The sequence below is a fragment of the Schistocerca piceifrons genome, chromosome 6 (genome assembly GCF_021461385.2).
Source record: "Schistocerca piceifrons isolate TAMUIC-IGC-003096 chromosome 6, iqSchPice1.1, whole genome shotgun sequence".
Classification (NCBI taxonomy): Eukaryota; Metazoa; Arthropoda; class Insecta; order Orthoptera; family Acrididae; genus Schistocerca; species Schistocerca piceifrons.
In genome coordinates this window covers 271,295,091-271,323,057 of record NC_060143.1, presented here as the reverse complement: position 1 = coordinate 271,323,057, position 27,967 = coordinate 271,295,091, and positions in this window count along the sequence as shown.

Sequence of the window (27,967 nt, the reverse complement as noted above, 5' to 3'; positions counted from 1 at the left end):
TACGTGTGCACGTGAATGTTTAAGTTTAGTTCCTTGTTCGTTTGTTTTGTTTTTGTCACTCTTAAAATGCTAACCATTGAAGAACGTGTGTTTTTAGTTGAACAAGTGTTCAAAGCTGGCAGTAAATATACAGTTTCAGTTCATCAAACATTTAATTCAGTTTTCCTGGAGACTGTGCGAGATTTGATTAACAAATTTCGAAGTACAGGTTCAGTGACAGACGCACTGAGAAGTGGTTGTCCTAGCGTTCTGTATGAGGATGAACTAGCCTACTCACAATATTTACCATAAAATGTCCAAGAGTCCAAACAAGTCAGTAAGAAAACTCGCTCAGGAAATCGATGTTAGTGTCGGAATGCCCCACACAGTTGTAAGGGAAAAATTAGAACTTTTCCCGTACAAAGTGACAGTTGTGCAAGAACTGAAAAATACTGATAATGGCAAGAGACTGCATTATTGTCAATGGTCCACAAATTTCCTCCAACAAAATGGAAGGGATATTCTTAATGAAACGTTTTTCACTGATGAGGCATGGTTTCATTTATCCGGGTACATGAACTTACAAAATGCTCGTATGTAGAGTACTGCACACGGCCATTGGACTGTAGTTGTAGCTGTGGATATTATGTATTCAAAAACAGGGGGGACACTTTCAACATTTAATGTGAATATTTGGAAGTAAAAATGAATATTCAATAAATTAATAACTTGTATTTCACCGATTTCATTCTGGTATATTCACTGTGGCATACGGCACGCGCAGTAACAATCATACGGCACTGCGGAGAGACTTTTTGAACACCCCATAATATAAGAAAAAGAGAAGAGCATCGGCTCCTCTCACCCCCCCCCCCCCGCCCCCCCCCCCGCCCCTCCCCCCCAACCCCATAAAGTAATTGGGTTTCTTGTAATATGCAGTAATCTAGAAACAGTCCTCATATGTATCATTGTGAGTAGACTATCACTACTTTTAATTGGTTGTTAGTACCTACATTTTACAGAACTAGCCAACAATGCCTGTTACTGTCATTCAAAGTATAAAATAACTCATTCAACGCCCCTAAAAGCTCTCCTTCATTGTGTGATATATGGGACATGATGTATGAGTAAGTGAATCAAATAGCAGCAGGTAAAAAACTAACTTTGCATTTTACACTATTTAACAATTAATTTTCATTCAATAAATGCAAAATTACTTTGATTACACACCCAAAACTGAGCACAGGAAATCTACCAGGAAAGCTGCTACTTGCCCTAATACATTAAGTCACTATCGTTTAAATATTACTGAGAGCTTAATAAAATAATCAAAATATTGCTCTTGTCCTCATGTTGTAATAACTGCGGTGAGTTCACAGTGAACATAACAAGAATCTCCAATCTTCAAACCTATGTGATATAATAATGTGTAAGATCACAAAGCAGATCACTCAGACCACAGGATGCAAGGACTTGCCCCATCTGATGTGAGAACAAGGAGAGAGAGAGATGAGTGGGGAGGGGTTACAGAGTCAAACAGTTACATTAGTAAGCAAGGAGCCAACATGGGTCCACAGAGAGGAATGTGGAGCTGAATGAATAGTGCAATTAAGAGATATGAAGAAAACAGAAAAAGGGATGGCACGAAAACCAAAGAGACAGAAGAGATAGGGAAAGCTAAAAACCAAAAAATAAAAATAATTTTAATTTTATGTCATCAAATTGGAGCACATGATCTATTTTGAAAAATACTTTGTTTACTTACAATTGCCTTGATCATCCTTGGTGGACTTACCAGCAAGTTACTGTTTTGAATCTTACTACACGATATCAGAACCAGTACACTATTACAAAAGTAACACAATAAACAAACAGGCATCTAGTGCCCATCTTGGTCACTTCCCTCTTCTTCACAATTTTTCACAACTCTCTCTGTCTTCCCTCCCTGACAAAGCAACAGCTACAAAATTTACTCTTATTTTTATTGTGTTTATTGGCACTCCTGGAATTTTGTCTCTTGAATGTATGTACTGCCAGTCATACTGTGTCCTTATAACTTTAGCACTTTCACAAATCAATTCTATTTTTGACACATATAACAAGATGGTTTCTAACGGTTGTAAACAATAAAATGAATTTTTCTTTTCTTTTGAATCTGTTGAGACTCTCAATTTCTTGCTTTATACCTGTCACCACTTTCTTCAAGCCCTTATCACCATAATATGGAAGTTACTGTGTACCTTGGACAAGAACAAAAAGTTTATGTGGATATTAATTTTGTGGTTTTTTTATCACTGTGTAAAGTGGAGGTAATATGAAACTAATTTTAAAAGTTATAAATATTATTAAGATTTAACTGCACTGGGAAGAGAGTGTATGAATTTAGTGTTTACAAGATAATTCTGTAAGACAAGAAATAGCAAAAGTGTACAAAATAATGTAGCAACTGTCTCTTCAAGTCATAGCAGCAAGAGATTCAAGATGGACCAAAACATGCTATATTTTGCTTCTTGATTAGTTTATCCATATGTTGACTCTTTTTTATCTGCACTGAAGAGGTACAAAACATAACACAGTGAAATACGTATAATAAAATCCAGAATGAGATTTTCACTCTGCAGCAGAGTGTGCGCTGATATGAAACTTCCTGGCAGATTAAAACTGTGTTCCGGGCTGAAGCTTGAACTCAGGACCTTTGCCTTTCGCGGGCAAGTGCTCTACCAACTGAGCTACGCAATCACGACTCTGCAAGGTTAGCAGGAGAGCTTCTGTAAAGTTTGGAAGGTAGGAGACAAGGTACTGGCAGAAGTAAAGCTGTGAGCACTGGACGTGAGTCGTGCTTAGGTAGCTCAGTTTGTAGAGCACTTGTCCACGAAAGGCAAAGGTCCAGAGTTCAAGTCTCGGCCTGGCACACAGTTTTAATCTGCCAGGAAGTTTCATATAATAAAATGACATCTTGAGGCCAGATTCAGTTAAGAGATCTAGCAAAATTCCAAGAGCACAGCTCTCTTGATCTTGGGTGTTAATTATGAAAGCAGTAGTATGAGCGAAAGTAATGCTGTCTGCTGGTCTGTGAATGCAAAGGCGTATCCTAATCTATCTCCAAAAAAAAAAAAAAAAAAAAAAAACTTTCAATTGGTTCTCATTGAATTAATTGTGCAACATTTCAACTGGCCACCTGTCAGTCAACTTCAGGTGAGCCATTTGAGACTGATGAAGACTTGCTCCATTCCACCCTATATAGTGTGGTGTGAGTATTCCGCACCTGTGTCAAATTCCACACTTCCTGGTGGCAGTGCCCTTGCTGGTAGAACTGTGGAACTCAGCTGTCCTCCATGTTACTGCTCACTGTAGCTGCTGGCAAAAACCTTTTGTCATTGATTAGAACAAATTGTGGAGAAGGTGGGGTTCCACACACTGTCCAACAGGTAGTCGCTATCACAGTTCATTAGATTTTCCATCAAGTGTATTTCTACAGATTCCTTAAAAATGGAATCCCAAAAAGATGTTGCTACAGTCAGAATCACAGTTCTAGCATACACCATTGAATATCCAGTGGAAATACAGCATTCAGCAATAGCATGTAACTGTACTCAGGTTCATTCACTACCTATTTTTCATGTAGCTCATCTGCAAAGGGGGTTGGTAGTGAATGGTTGCATTTGCACCCCTAATACAGAGTCATATATTGGCTAGCCTTTGAACAGCAGTGAATTGAATACACAATTGTCCATATCACAACATTATGTAAAATGAGGTACACTATACATGTTCAGATTGAAACTTATTTATTTTAAAAAATAATAATAATAATAAAAACTTCTAACTTTGTGGCCATGCACATTAAAGTTCACAAATCTGATGTGGATAAATAATAATCGGTGCAATTCGTACACATGGTTTATTGTCTCACACTACACACTTTCACATTGTTCCTTCACAGTTTATTCACATACACTGGCGTCCATGCTTACACTAGCGGCACTTTGCTGCGCCGAACTTACCACCACGATGGGCAACCAAAAGCCCCTTTTCCCACTCACATCCCCAGACCTGAGTCGGGTCACGTGACACTACATTAATCAAAAAATTCCGAAACATGGCCACAATTTCTTTACAATTTTTATAAGATTTAAATACTTAAACCTAAATACATTATATAATTTTACACACATTTATCACCACATAATTTTATAATTTGTTGCAATAATAAATAAATAAATAAACAAACACTATGCAATGGAACTATGACACTCACCAAAACACAAGTATTTTCATGTCCATTTTGTATTACACTATTTTCACTCTGCATTTAATACATAATTTTATTCTTAAGCACAGAAAATTAAAATCAGAACTAATTTATGACATGCTATCAGATTTACATAATTAGAAATAACTCCAGTTTCACCCTCTCCCTTCTTTTCATGGTGTCTTTACACGAAATAAGAGACATACTTATCTGGCACTACAAAGATCAAAACTCAATGGTGTTTTCATAATAAAATAACGACTTACTCTGCAGTTGTTCTAAACATCTTTATAACTTAATTCTTGCTATGAAACACTTTGATTGACATACACCAGCCCAACATATTATTTCTGCTGCTGTGCTTTAAATTTAAATTATGAACTACTTGGAAGAGCTCCATACTATCTCCTGTCACCTTACAAGCAGACTTGCTGTGTTTCCAAAGGCTAGTGCAACATTGATGCTGAGAGTTCTTTCTCAGTGTGTAGTCTGTTTTATGAAAACCATACCACACTGAAATGTTTTCTTAAATAGAGCAGCCTCTTCTGTCTACCCATAAATCATACTGGATGGGGTGCTCTGTCATTTCAGCATCTTGTGCCACAGCAGGAGAAGGGGAAGATGGTGAACGTATTTCATCTTGGTGGAAACACACCAGGTCATCAGACTGTTTCAATGTTTACAAGTAGCAGCTGCAGATGGAAACTGTTGCTGTCACAAAGGCCTAGTCAGCACCCCAATGTGTGTCCACACTGAGGTACCAGGTTGATAGTGCCTGGGGCAACACAAAGCACCGCATGTATGAAACAGTGTCTTTGGCTATTTTGCATGGAATATCTTTCCTGGGCAGCATATTTTGTCTGTTGTGTCCTGGTAAGTACCAAGACAAGTGCAAGTGCTGTACTAGCAGAAGTCATGCTCACTGTCTTCTCTATTTGATCCTACAACGTAAGCACCATCCATCTGACATCAACATTTGACTGCGGAGGAACTGGGGGCACATGGGGGGGGGGGGGGGGGGGTGTAAAATTATACTGGATTCCATTATAGATAAAACCCGTATTCTAAGAGATACACACAAATTTGTAATTCAGTACTTGTAATTGATATGAACAGCCTATTGGCATCTGTCTCAGGTTCTTCGGCCGACGTTCATCTAATGATTTTTCTGACGTTTCGCCAGCTTGACAATGCCAGCCACTCGTGCTGGCGAAACGTCAGAAAAATCATTAGATGAACGTCGGCCGAAGAACCCAAGACAGAAGCCAATAGGCAGTTTGTCAACAAGTGGCCACGAAAGCCTTAACAATTTTGAATTGATATGAAATTCCTACACAGTCAGTGAAATTTGTTACATTTTGTAACACTAACAATGATGTTTCCTATTTGCTGTATATTATTGGTTCTATGAAACTCTGATATGCAAGTTTGACTTATCCCAGTTTTAATTCTGTTTGAAACACAAAAGGGATATGTTGTGGGAATAATAAAATGGTATCAGATTCTTGTTGTAAACTTCACACGGCTGTCAAACTTATCTTGTAAATAATAAAACTCCTGAAATGTAGATGTAGGTGCAGCAGAAACAACTTGAATGAATTTCATGTGTATGTAACTGATTCATAAGAGTTTTCAGGTTTCAGCTGAAAGGCTGTCCACAAAAAAAGAGAGAGAAAGAAAGAAAGAGAGAGAGAGAGAGAGAGAGAGAGAGATTTCTGGTCACCATAAGTAACAAAATGTTACTGTGAAGATAATAATTTTGGGACATGTAGATTAAGCAAAGAAAAGTATGTAAGTTTATCAAAGAGACAAATTTTAAAGTTTCCTATTGAAATCTGATCTGCTGCTATTGAAATTGCAATGATACTGAAAGGTTCTACAGAAGCAGGTTATATGAAGGTGCAGTTATTAATAAAAGCTGAGGCTGCACAAGTTTCCATGGTAATTTGACCAAGATATGACAGAAATTGTGATACATTCTTGTTCAATATGTGACACACATGTCTACTGGCAATGTGGTCTGGCTGATCTAGTTTGCTTTCAAAAACATTCTGGATGCAGAGGTATGACATGTAAGAAGAATAGAGTTGTGAAATGACTAGAAAGCACAAGGCACTACATTCTGGCAAGGTGGATTAATTCCTGGTACACTCAACATTTCCTTAAAATGCTAACTGCTTGACCGAGGTGTTCAAAATTATTACTTAATCTGTAAAGTATTACAATGAGATGAATCACTGTGTTTGAGTGACTTTTGCCAAATTTCCTGAGCAGAAGCTAACTTTCTATGACTAAGCAATCTGCTGGGAAGTGTTTATGTTACAGGTTTGCACATACAAGTTCACAGTTCTGTTCAGACCCTTTAAATTAGTAAACCATGGAGCAGTGCCTCAAACAAAACAGAATAGTTGGATGACAATATCTTTAATATTTAAAAGATAAAACAATTAGGTCAGGAACTGGGGCTAACCTTTGTGGAAAAATAAAATGCTTCCATTGCAATGAAAGGAAGATACAGTACTGCTAAAAGTAGTCATTTAGCAGCCAGAATATACAGATGTATTGCTACAGCTAAACTAAATGCATGTCCCACTTTCTCTTTGCTCCATAAGGGAGGTTGGGAACCATATTAAATGATGTTAATTCCTCCTTCTCTTTGAAAATTTCAAAAATTGGATTTTTATTTTTTGACATGTAATTTCACCAGTGGCCTAACAGGCATTACAGAAATTTTGAACATGCTCAAATTTGAGATTAGGCCAGCCTGTTACAACTACTGCACAAAAGCAGACAAAAAGCATATTGAGTGAGCAGAACAGTGGATGACAGAAGTTGCCAAAGAGGCCTGCAGGACCATAGTGGCCATGAGCAAGATGGTGGAGGATCTCCTTTTGGATGTGGAAGGATTGCCATATGGTCCATGGATTGCAGACTAGAGGTGTGTTTAATGTAACTACAAAAATGTAACTTTAAATGCATTTTTCTGAAAACTATATTTTTCAAATCAGTGGGAAACATAACTTGAGAACAGTATCAATTCTGATCACAATTTGGTGCACCGGCACTCACAGCCATTGAGTGATCTCTTCAAAAGTCTAATTTTGGTGCATGGTTTTGTCTCAGTATTGTGGGTGTAGAAAATAATATTTGTTTCAACACATCATCACTTTGGTAAAACTTGATATTTTTCTGTTATGCTGATAGAAAATATGCTGAAAATGACTTATAAAAAATTATTTTGTTACAGGTCCAGTGGAAGGGCTTTGTGAATTCCTACCAATAACCAATGTTTGGGCCGCAAAGGGTCTTTCCACCTGGTACAACAGTTACAGTAAGAATCCAGTGTGTGCACTTAAATGATTTCTTAAAGACAAAAAAATAAAGAATAAAACTATATCACCAGCATTACTTTTTATTGTACTTGAAGTAAGAGATCATGAAAGTCATCTATTTTTCATGCATTCAAAGAGAGCTATCCCCTACGCAGATGAATTTCACATTATGTTTCAGCTGTTGCTGCCAATAATGTAGGTGTTGCCATTTTATTTATTTATATATCTGCAGCAAATGCTGCTTTTAACTAACAATGGGAAGAAAAATGATCAACAAATGTATCAAATACAGCCAAGTTTTAATCTACACCATCAATTTAGATATGCTCTTCCCACTATTCTCCTTACTAATTATGAAAAACATGGTTACATTATCTATTGGTAAAACCTCCAAAGCAAGAAAATTTCACCCTGAGGTAGTAGTTTACCTAGGTCTACAGGTCACCTCATTTGTGGTAGGATTGCTTGATGATGCACTGCTATAGCTCATACATATATGAAAAAATAAAACTGTTTTCATAATTTGAACAAACTAATAAAAAGACCTGTCAAGCTGTATGTGCCACACACACAATACATACTATATCACTAACTGTATATCTCTTTGAGCTTCTTAAAAATTTTTGGCACCAGTACCCTTGCTCAAAAACAATAATTTCCCACTTATTTCAAGGTGTCTTTACATAATAAAAGATAGTGACAAAATGAAACTGGATAGCTTGCTATTCAGTAAGTAGATAAGGTATTCAGTGGCAGAGAGACACATAGGAAGAAGACTGATAGTTATCAGCTATTGAGTCTGCCTCCGTAGCGCAGCGGTAGCGTTATCGCCTACCATGCAAGGGGGCCTGGGTTTGATTCCCAACAGGGGACTGCATGTTGTGTGCCCATTTTCATCATCATTGACAGGCAATTCGCCGAAGTGGCGTCAACCAAACAGACTCACAATAAGGCGGCTGAACCCCGAAGGGGTATCCCAGCCAATAAATGCCATACAATCATTTCATTTCATTTCATCAACTATTGAGCTGAATTCTTCATCCGATGTGGACACCCACACATATTCAAACATGCACAACTCACGCATACATGGCTACTGTTGTCACCAGGCACTAATGCCCAACTGCAACTACAGTGTCCAGTGATCTTGGCTGGGGTGTGTATTGGAGTTACAGAAGAATGGGGAAAGACTATGCAGGTGCAATGGCAGAATACAAGGCATTTGTGGGAGTAGGGAAAGGAATAGAGGCAGGGGGAGGACAAGAACTAGCAAAGGTGACAGCTAGAGGGTTATGAGAACTAAGGATAAATTGCAGAGAGAGTTCCTAGTTGCACCATTCAGAAGAAGTGGTGTTGGTGGGAAAAATCCAGATGGCACAGGCTATGAGGCAGACATCAAACACTCATATGGCACAGCATGTTCAGCACATGGCTGGTCCAGCTGTCTCTTGACCACACTTTAGTGGTGGCTGTTCTTACAAACAGGCAGCTTGTTTGTGGCCATGCTGACACAGAAAGCTGCACAGTGGTTGCAGCTATGTTAGCAGATCACATGGCTGCTTCTACAGCTGGCCCTTCCCTGGACAGGGTAGGAGATGCCTGTGACAGCACTGGAGTATGTGGTAGTGGAAGGATGTTTTGGACCAGTCTTGCATCTAGTTCTATTACACGGATAAGACCATGGGATAAGGGGTTGGGAACAGGGATAGAGCAGGGATGAACAAGGAAACTGGGTAGATTGAGTGGGCAGCAGAATACTACTGTGGAAGGGATGGAGAGGATATTTCTCATTTCAGAGCCTGAAAAAGGATAGGTCGAAACCCTGGCAGAAAATGTTATATAGTTACTACAGTCCTGGGAGATACTGAGTCAAGAGGCAGCTCTTCTTTGTGCATATGTGGGGGATTGTAGATGACTGGTGGGAGATCTGTTTCTGGACAAAGTGGGGAGGACAGCCTGCAAATGATTTGGTGAAAATCTTGGCATGTTTGTAGAGCATCAGCTCATCACTACAGATACAATGATGATGAGTGGCTGGGCTGTATAGGAGGGACTGCTTAGTGTGAAATGGATGGTACCTGTCAAAGTGGATGATTGTTGATGTTTGGTAGGTTTGATGTAGGTGGAGGTATTGACGTAGCCATGTGTAAAAGTACAGGACAACGTTGAGGGAGGTAGCTTGTTGGGATGTGAAGGACAGGTGAAGTGAACAGTAGAGAAGGTACTGATGTTATGAAGGAATGGGGATAGAGTATCCACACCCTCAGTCTAGATCTAGAGAACACCACAAATGGACCTGAACAAGGAGAAGGGTTTGAGCTTTTGTGTTGCTACAAAGGATTGCTCTAGAGCAATGGTTCTCAACAGGGCTGGTACTTCCCATCAGTGGAGAGTGATGAGATGTGTGTATGTGTAAAGAGGGGGAGGGCGACATTGGTCCAAAGCAAACTTAGGGGGCATTGACGGTCACCTGCCACCCCAGGGCAATAGATGCAAAGCCACAGTGAAAAGATATAGTAAGATAAAAAATTATTAAATGATTTTTTCTGACCCATGAATATCAAAATTATCTTACCATGAACTTTCAACAAAAACAAAAAAATAAAATTGAAAATGGATATAAAGAATTCTGGCTTAAACGCAAATTCAAAAATTGTATCCACCTTTATGGGCTGCAGCAAAGAAATATTTCTTGCTTTTACATCTTTTAGTGGAAAGAAAATTTAGTGTGGTTGGTAAGTTAGTTAATATGAACACAAATAGTCTGTCACTCATAGAGGGTGGCAATTTAAGATTTCTGATGAATAACATGTTATCAAATACTGAAAAATTAGTGTCATTACACCACTTCAGCCCTCACATTAAAACAGTGTAAAATTTCTTAACATATATTTGTTAATCAACCTTTGAGAGTGACACCAATACTGCTAATACAATCTAATAAACTAATTTTAAAAATATCCTTTTTTTCCTATTCTAATTGAGAAGTAAACATTAATTGTGAGATGGAAATTGTGAAACAGCTGGAATTTGAACACAAATGCCTTCTTATTTAGACTAGTGCTCTTACAAATTCAGCAACTGGAACATAGTCATGACATTTCACAATTTAATCCTCCATTAACTCTCTACATATCCTTCCAAACTTATTAATATGGGATTAAGACAGTGAACATGGAATTATTGTTTGAGAAGTGTATTACGATCAAAGCCAGTTGGCAAATTATATGTTATTTGAAACTTCCCGCCAGATTAAAACGGTGTGCCCGAGCGAGACTCGAACACGGGACCTTTGCCTTTCGCGGGCAAGTGCTCTACCATCTGAGATACCGAAGTACAACTCACGCCCGGTACTCACAGCTCTACTTCTGCCAGTATCTCTTCTCCTACCTTCCAAACTTTACAGAAGTTCTCCTGCGAACCATGCAGAACTAGCACTCCTGAAGGAAAGGATATTGCGGAGACATGGCTTAGCCACAGCCTGGGGGATGTTTCCAGAATGAGATTTTCACTCTGCAGCGGAGTGTGCACTGATATGAAACTTCCTGGCAGATTAAAACTGTGTGCCCGACCGTGACGCGAACTCGGGACCTTTGCTCTTCGCGGGCAAGTGCTATACCATCTGAGCTACCGAAGCACGACTAACGCCAGATACTCACAGCTTTACTTCTGCCAGTATCTCGTCTCCTACCTTCCAAACTTTACAGAAGCTCTCCTGCGAACCATGCAGAACTAACACTCCTGAAAGAAAGGATATCCTTTCTTTCAGGAGTGCTAGTTCTGCTCAGATGGTAGAGCACTTGCCCGTGAAAGGCAAAGGTCCCGAGTTTGAGTCTCGGTCGGGCACACAGTTTTAATCTGCCAGGAAGTTTCATATCAGCGCACACTCCGCTGCAGAGTGAAAATCTCATTCTGGAAACATCCCCCAGGCTCTGGCTAAGCCATGTCTCCGCAATATCCGTTCTTTCAGAAGTGCTAGTTCTGCATGGTTCGCAGGAGAGCTTCTGTAAAGTTTGGAAGGTATGAGATGAGATACTGGCAGAAGTAAAGCTGTGATTACTGGGCGTGAGTCGAGCTACAGTAGCTCAGATGGTAGAGCACTTGTCCGCGAAAGGCAAAGGTTCCGAGTTCGAGTCTCGGTCGGGCACACAGTTTTAATCTGCCAGGAAGTTTCATATCAGCGCACACTCCGCTGCAGAGTGAAAATCTCATTCTGGTATGTGTTATTTATTTATAGACTGAGATTGTCTCTGATTTTCCTTCTCTGAAAAAAAGGGCTGGGACTTTGAGCAAATTTTTTTTTCTGATACAGCAGCAGTGGCCAGAATAGGTTGAGAATCTGTCCTCTAGATCAGTGGTAGTTAGCCTGACCCTTACCATCCACTTGTTAGTGTCCCAGTTTTTGTGGTGAACAGTAGGCAGTAGGGATTTCAAAAGACATTTTCACTAGATTCTCATAAAATTTTTAAGTGTATGATACATTACTATTATTTCTCTTTCCTGTTTCAGACATTATGTCTGGTTAAAAATGGAAATTGACGTGGACCTTGATCAAGCGTGACTTCCTTTCAACTGTACGGTATATGCTACATTGCATTTAGGAACTTTTGGGTAATTGTTCATGTATCAATAATTACAGATTTCTGTAGTTGTATATAAACGTTTTGATGTAGCTGTATTGTGTTGATGTACTGGTGGATATTGTGTGGTATGACTCCTGTAGTTGATAGTATAATTGGTATGATGTCAACTTTATCCTGATGCCAAATGTCTTTGACTTCCTCAGCCAGTTGGATGTATTTTTCAATTTTTTCTCCTGTTTATTATTATTGTTGTTATTATTATTATTACTATATGCTTTAACTTACTGTAAATTAGATTTATAAATGTTATAAATTAAAATCACTTCCCTACTTCCTAAATCATCATTACTGCAGAACTGGTGGGTGATTAGAAAAAGTTACTAGAGCGATACAAAAGTGAGCAGTAGTTAAGAAAGGCTGCTCTAGATGGTCCATAAATAGGTTGACATGGGATGGTGTCACATGGATGTCCATTGCTGTACCACAGATTTGTTTGTTGGTGATGCCTTCAAAGGAGAAAGGAATTATAAATAATGATCATATTCGAGTATAGAACAGTAATCTTCTGTAGTGAATTGCCTGATTTGCACTGAAATATCTGAATATCTTAACACCTACAGTGTGTAAACTTTCAGATGGCAGACCTCTCCCTAGTCCTGAATCGGTAGAAGTCGGTAAACGTCGGGAGGCTTCGGTAGGCACGCAGTTACGACTGCTGCCAACATTACGTAGCTGACTGTGTTGTACAAGGTAGTCACTGTCGTCTGCTTTGTTATTGTTTTGCGCTGTACTGTTCTGCGTGTTTTCATTCTGCAGTTGTGCTAAACATTATCAAAATGAGTGAAGAGTCAGTTGCTGGCCCACCTCGGGAGTTGCCAACAACCCCTACCGGTAAGCCTATGGTTAGAAGGAAACCAGTATTACTTAGCGATGCTCGCAAAATTATATTGCATGTGATTGAATGCTGCGAAAGCGAAAGGGAGCAGAAAAAATCGCTTCACCCCATTTACAAATATTCAGAGAGAGCTGCTACATACACAGGACAAAGCATGTGTAGCATTGGAAGATTTCCAAGAATCATCCTGGCGTATCACTACTCTTTTTTTGGGCGTTCGGAGATGACGATTTCAGTTTCGTTAACGAACAACATTTAAAGCGAGTTTTACTTCCAAGCCTTTCGTCTGCTTTTGTGTAAGCATGACGCACAATTTGTAGTGCCAGCACTGCAACTGGTAGGCGTGCCTTGTCCCCCCTCCCAACAGCTCCTCTCCCCTCGCCGGCCAATGCTTGATTCCTCTTCTCCCCGCACTCCCCTCACAACTCTGCCGTCTTACAGTTAACACACTGCAGGTGACCTACTTCTATTCCAGAGAGAGTCAATGTAAGGCTTTGGGCCTCTTGGAAGAGCTGAGGCTGAGGTGATCCATTTGATACCACTAATGCTGTGAAAATTATGAGGGTGATTCAAATGAAAATCTTAAAAGTGCTATAACATTTTTAACTCTAAAACGAGCAAAAAACTTAATGTCATTTTTTGACACAGTCTCCCAGACATAGAATGCATGTTTTCCACTGCTTCAGAAGTGCATAGATATGATGATGAAAGAATTCTTTTAGTAGTGTGATAGCCACTTGTGCACCATGGTTTTTACCTCTTCGTCACTCCTGAAATGTCTGCCTCCCACTGCTTCTTTGAGTGCACCGAACAGTTGAGAGTCACTTGGAGTGATGTCTGGTGAATAAGGAGGATGTCCCAGACACTGAAATTTAATTTTCTGAATAGTCTCAACTGTCTTATGGGCTGTACACAGTCAGTCATTGTCAAGCTGTAGCAATACTCCAGGAATCAAAAATCCTCGTCATTTATTCCCTGCTGCAGGGTGACTTTGATTTTTTAATATGTCTGAATAAGAAATACTGGTGACCGTCACTCTCCTATCCATATAATGCTCCAAAACTATTCCATTTGCATCCCAGAAGAGAATGAGCATGAGTTTTTCAGCAGATGGTTTAGTGTGGAATTTTTTTGATTTCAGTGATGAGCTGTGGCACCATTCCTTGCTTTACCTTTTAATTTCTGATTGGTGGTAAGGGATCATTTCTGGTTGGTGATATGGGACCCAAGTCTCATCACCTGTAATGGTTTTCCCCGGAAAAGCACTACCTTTGATATGGAAACTATGCACAAATGCTTTACTGTATTGACGCAAGGGTCTTTCAGCTCGGCAGTCAACTGGTGTGGCATCCATCTTGCAGAGACCTTATTGAAGTGCAGTACTGTGAAAAATATTCTGCAATGAATCAGTATTAATCTTGTGGCCATTTCATTCACAGTTATGTGTCTGTTCTCCTTTACATGTTCATCCACTAACACAATGTTCTCGTCTGCCACTAAACAGTGAACCTTCAGTGGTCTTGGGGCATCCTCCATAGAAGTTACACCACTTTTAAACTTCCTACACCACTTGTACATTTGCTGCAATGACAAATATGAATCATAATACTGTTCTGTCATTCTGTGATGAATTTTTGACTGGTTTCACACCTTTGCTAAACAAAAATTACATCACAGACCACTGCTCAATCACACTGCATGTTGGCAGTGGAGTGCCTTCTTCTTGTGGATGCTGCTGCCTTCTCCTATATTTTATAGCATCACTCTGTCACCTGTTGATCACTTTCTGAACCTCAAGGAACACTACTGCCACCCACCATCACATAAATTTTCGAAATTTTATGGAACTTTTAAGGTTTCCGTTTGAATCACCCTTGTACTCCAGCCATTAATCGCGAGACAATAAAACTGATATTCTTGCACACGTATTGACAGCATGTTACATATGGGACAGGTTCTTCAGCTTGATAAACAGTTGACAGCTCTATCTGTTCAGGTTTTTTGTGCAATAGTTCATTTACAAATTGCAAATAAGTACAGCACTCGATAAAGTGAAAATAATTCCACTATATAAACACAAGATCAGTAAAGTTAATTTGACTACTCATATAAGAGAAACGGACAGAGAATGCTGGAGAGGTATACCATGTAAACTGAAAAGTGACCAGTACTTGTGGTGGGGGAAGATACCACTCCCAGAAGAATGCTACAGCTGCCATACAGTATGAAGAAGATTCAATTTTGCCCCTAACAGTGTACAATAGTGTGCAGAGATTTACGTATATGTGTTCATATACGTTCCTTGTGTTAGTATTATTAGTACCTCTTATCAGTATTATGTGCAATCTCAAAGCACTTCATGGAAAATACAAATACAAAATCATAAACTCGTATGCACGTTGCGGAGGAGTCGGTACAACTTTGTCAGACACCCTGTATTTCCATCTTGTGATGTAGTGGTGGAGAGAGTGGGAAAATACCTGTTCATTCTTCAACTGGCAAATCTATGAAGGAGGGAAGTGTATGAACACAATCCAGCAACCTACCTTGCCTCAAGTTACCCACCACCCCCTCCCCCAACCTGTTGCACTTCCAAAACACAGTTTAGACATTAATACAGCTATACTGCTCTTAGATATGGCATAAACATTAAATCTTTGTTCTCAACCCACTTCATTTAAAAATAAATATCAACATTATACCATTACAGTAAAACAGCTGTTTCAATAATTTGTGATTTTTCCATCCCATGCAATGTGGAAACTGTTAATCCTGGAGGGGGTGAATGAATATGACCTTATTTGTAAGAAATTTATTGTAGTTTAATTTTGTGTCAGGGAACATTTTTGGTAGAAGCTACGATTTTCAAGTTATTCAAGAGACACATAAAAAATGGAGCTTCAAAAGTCACCCAGCCCCCATGCTTACACTACACCAGTTAGGATTTTTAGTATGTTGTTCATGGCATTCCCTCCTACCACTGTACAAAAGTTTGCAACAACATAATTTTTTTCCCCTAATATTCCATCATTGACTGGACTATGTCAGATAATGACAAGTTACTAATCTGTTCAAATTATAAATAAATGAGAAATCAGAATCTGTGAAACTTGGCAGATACACTGAATAACTGGAACTGGTGTGACTACTATTTTACTTACGAAGTTGCAGCTAAATTGTAGAGAGAGCGACAAACACTACATTTGTATGAAAACATTGTCACAGGTTGAGTAGTTACAATCTCACAACCGGAAAAATTCTTTATTTTAAAGTGAAAACAGGTGAAATCAAGAGCATGATCACATTTAAGTCTTTTTAAAAATACCCCACATTGTCTGCTCCTTTCCTTGTTGCTTGATTCTGAGATGGTATGGTGACATTTTGCAATTCCGTGTTGTAAATGATGTCTCCAGATCCATTATACATCTGTTACACATTATAAGAAGACTTCTATGCAGTGGTGGCTGATCTGAGGAGCAACCAACTTCTGTGTTAGAAGTAGTAGTAGTAGCAGTAGTAGTAGTAGTAGTAGTAGCAATAATTGGTAAACCTTTCTGCACTTCTGTCAGCGAGCGTGAAAATGTTAGCTTGTGTTATTTCTTCTAAATCATCAGCAATAGAGACAAGACAAAGAGCAAAACCTTAACACTAACCTAAGGCAGTTGGAGGTGTAAAGTATATGCTGAGGAGGCCAGAGCCCTTTTAGGCTGCTTGCAAATGGCCGGTTGCCATGGTAACCTGATGTTACTATAAGGAACAGAAGAGGGCTGTCATAGCTGTGTTGCTGTGTGCTTTGGTGGCATGTGAGGCCCGTAGCTGTGGTGCTGCCTCTCCACATTTCTCTTAGGTTAGTTAGTTGTCCTTGTGCAGCGAATATGGAGTGTGGCTTCACCTGTCAGAGACTGTGGTCACGTGTGTGTGAGCTGCTTTTGCGCGCATGCGCGCGCGCATTTGTGTGTGTGTGTGTGTGTGTGTGTGTGTGTGTGTGTGTGTGTGTGTGTGTGTGTGTGATGTACTTTTGACAAAGGCCTTGTTGGCTGAAAGCTTATTTTGTGACATCGCTTTTATTGTGTCTATTTGCAACTCAGCATTTCCACTTTTCATAATATTGTTACATTTCATCCTGGATTTTCTGCTGTTTGAATATGGAGAATTAAATGACCTGCAAAGTAAGATCTGTGAAATTACTCTCCCCCCTCTTTCCCCCTCCCTCCAAATCTCTTTTTTACTCACTGTTTTGCACATCATTTAAACTTAGTTTTGCAGCAGAGCTACTCTTGTATCATACGACTCCCACGCTTCAGGCTATTCCTGCTTTCACCCACCAATCTTCCAAACATACAGCAATTCTTGACTGTATTGCCAGTAAATGAATTCCTTCGAACAGTGAAATAAGATACAACTGTAATACCAGAATAATATCTGCCATTCAGGAAAACTGTCTGGGATGTTATAAATGAAATAATGATAGTTCAGACTCTAGTGCGATGACTACAAGATAAGCATGTGGTTTCAAAAGTAGTCTCCTAGACTTTGAATTTGGTTTTCTTCTCTTTGTTTTTAAAGAATGTTTTTGAAGATTGAACTGCTTTTTAGCATTATTCAGAAAAGATTAGTCATGTACAGTTTTTTAACAATGCTCCCTCACAGTGTATAACTTCCATGAAGAACTTAAGAAATGTAGATAAATTGATCAAATTTTTAAAGTCCACAAAACAAGTGAGTAATTTGCAACCTGAAGCTTCCATGAACAGAACTGAAATGACAGATGAATGCCCAGGTGAATGCATTGGCTATTCATTGATGTCAAAGTACAAATAGGTGTACTTTGAGGTATTGGAAAATAAATACAAATAGGTGTACTTTGAGGTATTGGATAATACTGTAACACAGCTGGAAATAAGATTTTCACATCATGATAAACTCCTCTTCTTTAAATTAGGCGATGCTACTCAGTTCGCCAACCATGCTCAGCATTTTCCTACAGATGGTATTTATTCATTATAATGCATCATTCAGTCACTAACTGTTGTGTGTACAACTGGAGGCTGGTTTTTCTTCCCAGTATAAAGAGACATTTCACTCTGTCAGTTTTGGACACATTATCAAACGAATGGTCTCCCAGAAACCTTCAAACTACTTTGTCTAATAACCACTATTTCTGCAATAAGTGGTTCAGTTGAAGGGGGCTTTTCTTGTCTTTAAAGTGTAAAAACATATTTCAGGAAAAGTAGGCCCAGGACTGCTTATCAATCCTTGCTAATACCTCAGTTGAAAAACCAGTAGGCCTATTGCAAATACTTGAAAGGCAAGACACATGGTATGACACTGTCATTGAAAGATTTGGAAAGAAGAAGGTTCATCGAGTTAACATGTTTTACAAGTAATAATGCTCAAACTGCTGATCTATGAGTTCATTTGTAAATAAAAGTGAGTGTCGTTATTATTATTATTAACAGCAGTAGTAGTAGTAGTAGTAGTCATTGTCATTGGCATCATCTTAGTAGTAGAAGCAGTAGTAGTGATCATTAGGAAAGGGGGTTTTCCAGTATGTTTCCTGGCCTTCACAAAATTTAGACCTATGGTCCACCACTGCTCCTACGCTATCACAGTCATTGTTGTGAGCTTGATGCCATGGGATTGCAGTTCTGGAGTGTGCACAATTTGAAACCTGAGGTACTGATGTATTTATAAATATATAAGGTGAATCTACATTACGTTTTTTTTGTGGTAAACTTTGCACATTCACCTAAATTACCAGCAGCACAACTACATAAGCGCATATATTTACATATGTGTAACTTCCAGGAAATGGAGGCCAGGTGTAAAGCACATTGCTACTCACCTTTGGTGTGAATCTTTGTACTTTTTATCAGATGACTGACAGCCAGGTTTCATGTGTGTTTGATTGTATAGTGTGTTGAGGTTACGTGCACTAAAGTCTGCTGACTTAAGTTTATAGACGATTAGGTACACACAAAGAAAAAAGTTGTATGGGATGCTGATTCTGAAGATTATTTGACTAAATATTTTAGATGTGTTGCCCTGAGCATCAAGTATTAGACAAAAAGTCTCTGCTCATATTTCTGTAATGAAATTTCAAAGTAGGAAAACAGAGAAGAATGAGCCAGAAATTTATGAAAAGTGTATAAGAAAACTGTGGGTGAATATACGTGCCATGGTGACTTAAAAGCACAACAATTGAGGGGTCTGACATCTGAACAAAAGAATGATAGGAAATGTGTACCTCATCAAGAAACTACAAGAAATGAAAATGAAGGACTTTGATGATGCAAAAAATACAAAGTTGAAAGATGCAATCTCTGTTGTGGTAGATTCTGGCGTCTACAAAATTCTCAAATTTGGTGAGTCCGAGGGTGTTAATTTACATACCGTACTATTTTTCATTATTAAAGCTGCATACACAAATAAAATACAAACGATGCATTGAAAGTTAATTAACATTCACACAACAGTTCACAGTTTCTGGAATAATCAATGACATGCTTTAATTTGAAATGTGGAATAAATAGTTCAAACTCATATATATGGCCCTAGAAATTTTAGTGCCAGCCTTATTGCTGCAGTTTACCAAGCAGAAAATCTAAAATCTTGCTGTGACCTTCTGCTGAAATTTGCAGACGAAACATTGTCATATGTTCGTATTTCTCGCACATCTGTTATTTAGATACTTATTTACCTATGGCTGCTTTTGTGTTTTCTTTTTCTGTCACCTTCTCATCACAATAAGCACAACACAAGCTCCAAACTAAAGAAGGGAATTCATGGCAAACTGCTTGCACAATGAGGCAATGTGTGGATATGAGAACACTCTTGTGCACATACGTCCTTTCCATGAATTTTTGCGTGTGACCTTTTATCCCTGTGTGTCTGCAATTTCACATGCTGAAAGAAACATAATGTGGACACGCTATTAATCTATACAATGTTCTGCTCCATGCTACCAGTGAACCAGTTTCAGTTTAATAACTGATATGACACAGTTCAGGCAAGCCTTATTCGCCTTAAAGCATCCTCCACAAAATGTGCAAACCTGGTATCATGCTCATGTATTGTTTCATAACTAACCCATTGATTTGGGTTACGCTGCTCACACAAAAACTGTCTTCATTCATCAACACAACAAGGTAGAAAGCGCAGTTCACAGTTTACTCAGTATTAATCACTGTATTTCTGCAATTCACACAAAACAGTGTACACATTTATTTAAATGCTTTAACCTCTTTACACATGAAAACCAACATTCTAGCCACACCACAGAAACAATCAGCCTTTCCCTCATCATTGTCCTATCACTCAACTGGTCACTATGTACAGGGCCTAGGGGAAAACAGGCTCTCATAGCAAAGATTTATACAGATACACTGAAACATTTATGTTCTTCTAATTTTTGAATATACTGACATTTACTGCTTCAATTTTTATTAGCATTCACCCTATCTAGAACAGGCTCTGTAGTACAGTATTCCAGTTTTGGCAAATTTATATTTTTGGCTTTGCCACCCAGTGTTCATCGTGTTATTACCTTAAAGGAGAGTAAAACTCTAAACAGAACTTTAGAGGATAGAGAATGTATGTACCACTATTTATATGATGTCTGAAGTGGACCATAGGCAGTCAACAATACTGTGCAATATTCTCCCTAGACTTCTGAATAATATTGTCAATAACAATGTGTAACCAAAGATCACTCATGGTAACTTGTTGAGGCTTAATGTAAAATTATCTGTGTTTATAGTCCAAGAGTTGATATATTAAAACAGTTACAGCTCTCTCCATACACTGGTGTTCCCATTCATAGGCACTTGTGCAGCCCCCTCTCCCCCCCCCCCCCCCTCCTCCTCCTCCTCCTCCTCCTTCTCCTCCTCCTCCTCCAGATAATTTCTGCATAATATAAGAGATGCAGTTTGTCATTGACACTTCTTTTGAAGACTTGCAATTTACAAGCACAGTTTCATTGTACAGTATTTGAGACATAGTTATGGAAACATGTCATGCAATAATACATGCACTGAAGAATTATATTCAGGTAAGTTATGTACCTACAGAGATAAATATTTGTATATACAGGTACAATTTTATTCACAACTTTGCATTAATTAATTTTTTTGAAAACATCCACCTCCATGGCCATTCCCCATATTTTCAGTGTAACAAATCATATGAGTCTTCATTATTAATTCTTCTGTTTTAGTAGTCATCTCACAATGCTGGCAGGTATTTATACATCTCGATGCACTCCAATAAAAATACTCTTTAGCCTTGTTTTGAATGTATTTCCCACTGGCCAGGAATGAATTCCTTGTAGCTGCAATTGCTTTTAAAAATTATTAAAAATAACAGTATTGTTGTTGTAATTATTATTATTATTATTATTCTTTCTTTTCTCAGATGTTACGTCTGGTCAAAAATGAAAAGTGGCGCGGACCTTGATCAAGCATGACTTCTTTTTAACTGTACAGTATATGTTACATTGCATTTAGGAACTTTCGGTAATTGAACATGTATCAATAATTACAGATTTCTGTAGTTGTATATATAAGTTTGGATGTAGCTGTATTGTGTTGATGTACTGGTGGATATTGTGTGGTATGACTCCCGTAGTTGATAGTATAATTGGTATAATGTCAACTTTATCCTGATGCCACATGTCCTATACTTCCTCAGCCAGTTGGATGTATATTTGTTGTATTGGGTATGGATATTTCGATTAGTTGTGATAATTTCTTCTTTTTATTGGTGAGTACGATGTCAGGTTTGTTATGTGGTGTTGTTTTATCTGTTATAATGATTCTGTTCCAGTATAATTTGTATTCATCATTCTCCAGTACATTTTGTGGAGCATACTTGTATGTGGGAACATGTTGTTTTATTAGTTTATGTTGTATGGCAAGTTGTTGATGTATTATTTTTGTTACATTGTCATGTCTTCTGGGGTATTCTGTATTTGCTAGTATTGTACATCCGCTTGTGATGTGATCTACTGTTTCTATTTGTTGTTTGCAAAGTCGGCATTTATCTGTTGTGGTATTGGGATCTTTAATAATATGCTTTCTGTAATATCTGGTGTTTATTGTTTGATCCAGTATTGCAATCATGAATCCTTCCGTCTCACTGTATATATATTGCCTTTTCTTAGCCATGTGTTGGATGCGTCTTGATTGATGTGTGGCTGTGTTAGATGATACGAGTGCTTGCCATGTAATGTTTTCTTTTTCCAATTTACTTTCTTCATATCTGTTGACATTATGTGATCTAAACGGTTGTAGAAGTGGTTATGAAATTGCAGTGGTGTAGCCGATGTATTTATATGAGTGATTGCTTTGTGTATTTTGCTGGTTTCTGCTCGTTCTAGAAAGAAGTTTCTTAAATTGTCTACCTGTCCATAATGTACGTTTTTTATGTCGATAAATCCCCTTCCTCCTTCCTTTCTTTCTGCTTAATGTGAATCTTTCTGTTGCTGAATGTATGTGATGTATTCTATATTTGTGGCATTGTGATTGTGCAAGTGTATTGAGTGCTTCTAGGTCTGTGTTACTCCATTTCACTACTCCAAATGAGTAGGTCAATATTGGTACAGCATAAGTATTTATAGCTTTTGTCTTGTTTCTTGCTATCAATTCTGTTTTCAGTATTTTGGTTAGTCTTTGTCTATATTTTTCTTTTAGTTCTTCTTTAATATTTGTATTGTCTACTCCTATTTTTTGTCTGTATCCTAGATATTTATGGGCATTATTGTTATTATTATTATTATTCTTTCTTTCCTCAGACGTTATGTCTGGTCAAAAATAGAAGTGACACAGACCTCGATCAAGCATGACTTCCTTTTAACTGTACGGTATATGTTACATTGCATTTAGGAACTTTTGGGTAATTGAACATGTATAGCATTATATTATTATTATGTTACTGTTTATGACTGCCTAAGTAACAGTATTGTTGTTGCAATTATTATTACTGTTGTTATTGTTATTATTGTTATCATCATCATCATCATCATCATCATCATCATTATTATTATCGTGTTACTGTTTAGCATTATCAGTTATTGCATCACATCACACTCTAGTATTACATTGAATAATGTTGTATGCTGTTTGTTAAAGTACAAGTCTGAACCTCATAAAGATTAGGCCTACTGAGTGATACCAGATATTTGGAAAATACCTGCTATTGAATCTGCATGAATAAGGATGATATTAAATTCAATTCTGTGAAGAGTCATAGAATAACACTTGTTGCTTCATGGACTTGCAATTGTTTTTCAGTGGACAAGAGAGCAAGGTGAGAAAGTTTGGTTTGCAACAGTATATTTTGAAGATAAGTTTTGATTCTCTCAAATGCTGAAAATGATGTTCTGCTAAAGCACTGGTTGCAGGAATGGTTAAAATTAATTTCATTAATTTTGTTGCTTCAGGTACTGCTTCACTGAGACCAAAGGAGATGACTTCACTGAGACTAAAGGAGATGAGATATTGACTTTGTCAAAATGCTGGCTGGTTCCAGAATTTGTCTGAAGAGTACATCACAGTTTGTCAGCACACCCGATGATGGTGACATGTGTGATGCCCAAAATACTGTGCCCATTGGACAATTTGAACTGGCAGCACACTTGTGGACTGTTCAATCAACGAATATCCCAGGAGAAAATGAAAAACCACATATTACAGATGAGTTACGTCCTTGGTTGAGGGATACCAAAATGTCCACCATAGGATATTCTCAACAATATTTAGCTTTAGGGAAGTTATCTGTGTATTGGCTATACTCTTCATAATTCATGCAAGTGAAATAAAGTTCTAGTTATCTAACTCAGAAAGCTGTCAGTTAACTGATGCAAGACAATATCAACAATTTCACAAAACAAAACACTGTACAGTGTTTATCTTTCAGTCACGCCATCCCATTTCTTCTCCATTGCTGCCTCACTATTGCTTCCTATTGGCTCAGTTTTAGATCACAGCTCTTCAGATTTATTACAAAGATCCTTAACTTGGACTTAAATTGGCCAACTTTCTTCAAACAACAGTTGACATCAAAGAGTTTAGTTTGCAGTATTTTAAAAAGAGCTGCTGACTAGGGAAGTACACATGAGAAAACATTAAGTGGGAAACTGAAACTAAAGTGCTCTACTGTGAGGTAAAAGCCCTTGTTACATCTTTCATAGACTTGAAAAGCTCTTCCAGCTCGATCGATCTGCTGTTACATAACCATCTGCTGCTGGATAGTGAAGGAAAATGTCATTTGATCAGTTCATTCAAAGCATTGGATCTTTTGGATGATTTGGAGGAAAAAGACACAAAACCAGAAATTTTCTCAAAAATATTTTGCACTCTCATATACTTCAACAGAAGGATTTTGTAATAAATCCAGTTAATGAGACTAGAAATGTATGAAGAGAACTGAGGGGTATTAGCCTCTCACAAGGTTTTGTATCCCTTTATGTTGCTCAGCCAAGATGACACAGCCCTGTATGTCTGAGATACAAGTGTTCTATTACAATCAGATGCACTTATGCAGCCAAACAGATGTTCCGCTAAGATAGTAGCACTTCAATTATCACTGAAATCAACAAATCCCAAAAATCTCTCACACACTTCTCCAGTGGATGATATACATCACAAAACAGCTGAAAGTTGTGACTGGCTTGAAACATCTACTGTTTCACCCATAATAACTGCAACATATGGCATTTCCTTTAGTTCTTCCATAATTTCTGCATGAATGACTTCAGCACTGGAATCAATGAGGTCATTCTGTAAGTAGCTTGAGATACCATGAAAAACAGTTGAATTCTGCACGTGATTTGATGAACAGTCAGCTTTCTCAGCCATTAAGTGTAACAGTTCAACATAATTGCCCCAGTTATCACTGTCCTCTGAAAGGAAGTTTTTGTGCACCTAGGAAACATGTGAAATCAATAAACAGCTCAAGTGTCTATTTTTCTTCACTTGTTAATCACAATTTTGAACAGTTAATATCAAGGCATTGTTCAAACTAAAATCTATCCTTGTATTGCCAAATTTAATGAGTGTCCATACAGATGTAATATGGTCCTCAGAATTTTCGTGCCATTACCTTAATTGTTCAAATTTTTCACGTCACTCATGCCATTTTTTCCTCACAATACATTGAAAAAAAAAACACAGCCAATAGTATAATTTTTGTGTCTCTCTACAGCCAAATAAATATTTGAAAGAGATGTACCAAGACAACTCAAAATGTCTGACATTTTTATTTACTGTATTTAAATGTGGAAGATCCCTGTTTGATCATGTCACTTTTCCTCTCAAAACTAAGTCCTTCAAATGGATGTTTCTGCAGACTTTCCAGCACATTTACAATTTGTTATGTTTATACTTTTTGAGAGGCATGCTACCTTCTCCATACTGCTTCAGCAACCCAACTTCACACTTATGCAGAAGTAATTAAAAATCATTAAAAATATACCTGTTCACAAAAACTATAATGAATAAACAACAGTATGTACTAAAACACTATGAAACACTAACATATGCACCCCGATTTATATCTGAACATTTACAGCACTGTAGTGCATGAAAGAATAGCACATGTGTCTTTCGAACAGCTAGAGAAATGTAGGTGCTATATGATTATCAACAGCCTTTAAAAGCTGCACAGCCCTCATTCTCTTTCTCTACTGGAAGTGAGGGGAGTGATGTACCCTGCAAAGCACCATTAATCGCTATTACTAGAAAGTTACAGGAGTGCAGCATTTGGCTGCCCAGATCTTCTGGCCTGCAAAGCTGATGCCCTTCACCTCGACAGATGTTAATGTCTTAAATGCCCCTGGGTTAACAGTGTGTTTTACAAGTATGAAGTATGCCTACAACTGAAATTTCAGAAAAAGCATATACCAAGAATGATTAAATGGAAACAAATACATCTTATCTGTAACTGTAATTGGTGATTACAGCAGTTACTAGCATGCCTTGCCCCTGCGTTTTCCACACAACAACAACAACAACAACAAACCTAACCCAACCCAACCACCTTGACCTGTGTAGTGCATGAGCAACAATCAAGGATATTGTCAGTGCTGTTCACTGATAGTGTGATATTTGCAGGCAGTGCAATACATTTCTGAAGTTTTTGATGTTCTCAATATTATTGTGCAACCTATCAATCACACTCGCAGACAGTCAATATTATTGCTATAATATTGACTGTCTGCTAGTGTGTTTGATAAGTTGCACAATATTATTGACCATCTAGGTCAAGGGGGCTTATATAGGCTTAAGGGAAGGAAGTCTTGTGCGCCACCTGTCTGTGAATTGTGTAAGCTTTGTTCTTTGAGATCATATTTTAACTGTTCACGTATCAAATATTCTGAGATGGAAAGTGGGTGCCACCACAGAATTTGTTTAAATGACAGTGGGAAACAGTCTAAAACCAAGCTCAGGATGACTGGTGCACTAGCCACAGTTGTCAACTAGCTGCGCGGATATGATCTGAGGTCTGACTCATCTTCCTGTATATCTGCGCTCTACAAATAAGTATTGATATTTATTGCTAATCATAATAAATAATGGAAAAAACAAAGAAAATAAATATAATAAAAGTTATGTATATTATTTTACACCACTGCCTGAGAAAAAAGTGAAGCACCCAGAAGACCTGTTGGATGCCAACGTAACTTCGTATACCTGCTATTTGTGGGTATGTAGGTGTCGGGATATCATGATGTATTAACCTCACTGACTATTGAATGTGCTCTCACACAGGTAATCTTTGGAACTGCGTGTGTGCTTTTGTTCGTTCTATGGGTGTCTCTTGTATGGACAATGTCTTGTATTGCAATTATTTGTGTAATAAAGAGAGTGCTATCTTATATTGGGATGTGTTATCTGTCACCCTAATCCTGTCCTGGGGTAGGACACTATATTGGTAACCTGCAACGACTGCATACTGATTTATTTTCACACCAATTCATATACTACATGTCGACAATGCAACCTTTGTGCGACTGTTGTGTGGCAGAATTTGCAAGACAAGACAATGAGTTCAGAGATGGAGTGTACATTGCTTCACAATTGACTCCTCAGAAACAACATTCATCATATGAGAAAGTGACATACATCAGTGCAGTTCAGTAATGGGATACTGCAAATGATTTAATGTGTGACTTCATTGCTACTTCTACTTTGCACAAAAATCATGGACACACTAAAGAAGAGCAATCCAACCACTCAAATTTGTGACTGTTCGCACTGGTTGATGTGTCTTTCATGCCATGTGCAAAATCATTAGACGCAGTGGTGGTGCAGCCAGCTGCACAGTCTTCAGACATTCCCACCATGCTCCCCATGGTGCTATGAACAAATATGGAAAATTCATCTGTCATACCCTTACAGATGTCATCCTGGCAGTCAGCGTGATTAGCCATCAACTCTGACTTCATCTGATTTAGTCCTAAACTATCACAAATTCACCCAGACCAACCCACTGTCTGGTTCACGATAGTTGGGAGCATCCTCACCACATATGATGTCACTTGTGACAGTGCTAAATTTATTACGCTGTTCATCACTTAGGAGAGCCTGCTATTGTGATAAGTGGCATTATCCTCACACCACCGGCAGATAACAAGTACATTGCAGTAAAATCAGCTTTTTGCAATGCCTCTCACACAAGCCAGAAGAACAGCTACACAAAGTGATTTATAATGAACATCTGGGGAACAGGATTGCAGCAAACTCTGGCATAGGTTATGTACACAAGTTGCCTATCTACTGGTGCCAGACCACATGCTTTGGACCTTATGAGTGATGAAACTACCATTACAAGTGCAACTCATGATCATCCAGGAGCAGAAATAGCTGGGTAACAAGTTCAAAGTAGCAGATGGAATCTTAGACATACTCCAGCACCGATAATGCATCAA